Raw genomic sequence first — 4,074 nt, forward strand, 5'->3', positions numbered from 1 at the left:
CTTGATATGTTTTCACTGCAATCAGCGGGGCCACAAGAAGGCCCAGTGCCCCAGTTTGTTTTCAGCAGGACAGGTGATGGCACCTACCCCTGGAACTCTGAGGATCACAGACGGCCGTCCGGGCCGTGCAGAGGCGCCTGCGGTAGGAGGCAGAGCTCTTTAGATGACTACCTTAGAGGCACGATCAGCACCGGATGTTGCATGTATGCGCTTTCTGTTTCAGTTCTTTATTTGTGCATGATTATATTGTTATGGTTTTGCATCATTCGGTATGAGTATTTTATTTTGAACGGTTGCTTGTGATTATGTTATATGCCATCTGCATACCTTGGATATTCGAATGGTAGTGAGGGGATGTGCCCTATGGGAGAAGGTTACATAGGATGCAGTAACTGTAGCATGTTTGGGAGGTACTTGGTATGTCTCGCTAGATCGGAATTGTATAGTGTTAGAAATGGACTGGTTAGATCCCTAGCTATGGTAAGCTTGGGTTCCTCAGCAGATTGATTATGGAATGGTAGCATGGATTTCTTTGGGAGTATTGAGCAACAAGGGGTAAACAGGATCGAAGTGGGGGAGAATCCCCCGAGTGTGCAAAGGTAGGAGCACGCAGACCCAGAATGAGTGTCCGACCTCCGAGAAGGAAAAGAAGTAGTTCATCATTTGATGGATTGAGGATTTCAGGGTTGGGAGTTTGAGAAAGCTCCCCATCAGCTAGTGCATGTGATGGTAATGGTTAGTTCGTGGTTGGGAATTTAGGTTGTGGATTGTCCGTAAGACTCGAGGGAGTCGGAATGAGGATCTTGAGAGCTAAGGGCACATGGGTGCCTTCGTGCTAGCAGTCAGTGATGGAAGTGATGTAAGACTATGGGGCAGCCGTAGGATTCACAAGCAGTCAACAATGGATGGTGATGTAAGACTACGGGTAAGCCGTAGCATTCCTTAGTAGCTTCGTTAGCGGAGTTAGGGCGAGACCCTTATCTCCTAGTGATCAAATAGAGATCAGGAATGGGTAGTGAATGAGGATGATAGGGAGTCTGCCTGTATAGCCCTAGAGAGGTGAGACCTTGGGAGAGGCCGCTCCAGGATATAGTTGGGTGAGACCCGTGGGCGAGGCCCGTATGAGATTAGCAGTGTAGATGAGACCTGAGAGCAGGGTTGCTCAGTAGTATGGTTGGGTGAGACCCGTGGGCGAGGCCCGAGCGAGAGTGATTAGACTAGTGGCACTAGAAGGATAAAGGCGGGTGGGACCCGTGGGCGAGGCCCGTGAGTTTTAGCAGCGCAGGTGGGACCTTAGTGTCAAGTTAGGGGATCGGGGATCCCAGGTTTGTAGTGCCTGAATGGCAGAATAGGTTGAGCAGTTATAGGTGGTCGAAGTTTCTTTGGGAGTCGCTGGGAGCGACTAGTGGTGGTGTTGGGGCTAGCTACCGGTGGGAGCCGGTAATCCAGACATTGATAGGTTGGTAGGGACCAAGGTGGTCTTAGTTCATCCAGAAGGCAGACAAGGAATAGCAGAATTTTTTTTTCCAGTCAGTAGTACTGCGGGTAAGCAAGGTATGGTGGAATTCAGTTAGTTGAATCGAGGGGTGCTCGGCACCAAGTTTTGGCAGAGAGGAGTGTCAGTAGTTACTGACGGTGATGACCCGTACAGGATAGCGGGGATGATGGAGTTGGTGAAGGATAGGACCTTGATAGTGACAGAGGAAATAGTTGGTTATGGAACTTTGCCTTGGGAAGGCAAGGAATTTGCCCAAGGAAAGAAGGGGTGAACCCCTCTAGGTTCAGTGCAGTACCCGTTGAGTACCAGAAGGTTTGTCGGTGAGTAAGTTGTGTTTCCAGGATGTTCAGCGTCAGGTTTGACCCGAGGATTTTATCCGCGAGGAATATGTTAGTCAGAATGACCGGGTGGAAGACCAGCGAAGGTAGGCAGCTGGTGTTGGGATAATTGGTGGGTTATGAAAGCAGATCGCAGGCGGTGAGCCATAGCAAACTTCGAGGACGAAGTTTAGTTTAAGTGGGGGAGAGTTGTAACACCCAAAGTTTTGAAGGCCAAGAAAGGAAAGAAAACCCTAATTTTAAGGGGCGACTCGGCGAGTCCAAGGAGGAACTCGGCGAGTCCGAGCGGGATTCGGGTCGAGGAGTAAGTGACCGACTCGGCGAGTCGGCCAAGGAGACTCGGCGAGTCAGGTCTGTTCGAGGAAAACCCTAAAATCGGGACTTGGAGCCTATTTAAACGCCTCATTCTCTCCCCTAAGGTTCCTTTACTGCCTCTTTCACCCAGAACATCAAACCCTAGCCGCCATATCCATTGATTGAGCCATTTGTTGCCTTGGAAGGAGCATTAAAGCTTGGAGAAGGAAGAAGGAACTTGGAGGAGCAAGAAAGGACTATAGATCTGGGATTGTGAGTTCATTCTGAGCATTTGGAGGTAATAAACTAATTCCTGGACCCTTTTTGCACCTAGATCTATGTGTGGTTGTTGGGGTTTTTAGCCATAATGTTATTATTTTTGAGTTAGAAGCCAGATCTGAAGTTGCTACTTCAGATCTAAGCATATTATGGTCTTGAGAATCATAAAGTAGCAGCCCTTGAGTTGATTATGGAGCTTCATTGCCTTAAACCCTAGTTTATGGTGTATTTTGCCTAGAACTCCTTCTCTATACGTAAAGTTTGCAACTTTACGTGAGGAATAGGCTTGGGAAGGGTAGATCTACAGTTTGGAGTCCATGCATGACTCAAAAGTCCTCTGCATGTATGGAGATCTGAATGGACTCGGCGAGTCCTTTGAGTGGACTCGGCGAGTAGCATGAAGATTTGGAGGAACTCGACGAGTGGGATGAATAGTTCGTCGAGTCAGATGAAGTTGGGTAGGAACTCGGCGAGTTGGATGAACAACTCGGCGAGTCTGTTGAAGGTTGTCTTGGACTCGGCGAGTCAGGTCGTGAAACCCCAAACCCTTCGAGTTGAGACTCGAATCAGTGAGTCGAATGGAGACTCGATGAGTTGGACAGGTCAGGACTCAGAAATCGGTAGACTTGGCGAGTCATGGACTGACTCGGCGAGTCGCGATCAGAAGGACTCTTAACATATGAACTCGGCGAGTCAATAGGGTGACTCGGCGAGTAGGGTTGACCTGGAAGGTTGACTTTGACCAGGACTTTGACCTTGACCAGAGTTGAATTGGTTGTCTTTCGGGGGTCAATTAGACTCAGTGTTGCATTGATTTTGGTAGCTCGGGGAGCGAGTGGACCAGGAGTTCAGAGAGTTGTCGGGCAGCAGCTAGTGAGATCATCAGCAAGTTCATCCAGTGCAGGTGAGTTTCCCTTTTGTGTGAATGAGTCTAAGGCCAGAATGTCGGCCCATGTAGCTATGAGTAGAAGACCCGGGGGTTAGCCCTAGGCACAGTATGCTAGTATGATATTCAGGACAAGGTCCAATGATGGCGGGCGGGTGCCCAAGGATTGGTTTATATGATAGTTTATACCTGTTGTCTGTGTGATGCATGTATGTGCTTGGTAGGGAGGTGAGTGTGGGCGAGGTCCCGTTTCTCATCAATAGCAGAGTGTGGATGGTGTTCCACATCTCATTTAGTAGCAGAGCAGGGGCGAGGCCCAAGTTAGGGAAGGAGTGAGTGTGGGTTGGGCCCGTATCTCACTATCAGTAGGAGCATGGACGGGGTTCCATGTCTCATCAGTAGCAGGACTAGGGCGAGGCCCAGGATAGGCGAGGCCTTAGGACATGATCCATTGTATATGTTTAGCGTATGTTTTGCAGTATGATTATGTGCTATTTTATGTTAGCGGGCGAGGCCCTGTGACAGGCGAGGCCTAAGTGAAACAGATATGTATCCGAGCGGGGCTCGAAGCCAGGCGGGGCTTGGAGCGGCGGGGCCGTTGTATCGGGCGAGGCCCGAGGTAGCAGGCGAGGCCCGAGGTAAGGGGCGAGGCCCAAGATAGCAGGCGTGGCCCAGTATGTGCAGTATGTGTTATGCATGGTATGTGGTAGGTTGGGGAACTCACTAAGCTTCGTGCTTACGGTTTTCATTTTTCGTTTCAGGTACTTCCGGTAACGGAG

Source organism: Lactuca serriola, chromosome 7 (assembly GCF_051521515.1).
Source record: "Lactuca serriola cultivar US96UC23 chromosome 7, Lser_US96UC23_V15, whole genome shotgun sequence".
NCBI classification, from domain to species: Eukaryota; Viridiplantae; Streptophyta; class Magnoliopsida; order Asterales; family Asteraceae; genus Lactuca; species Lactuca serriola.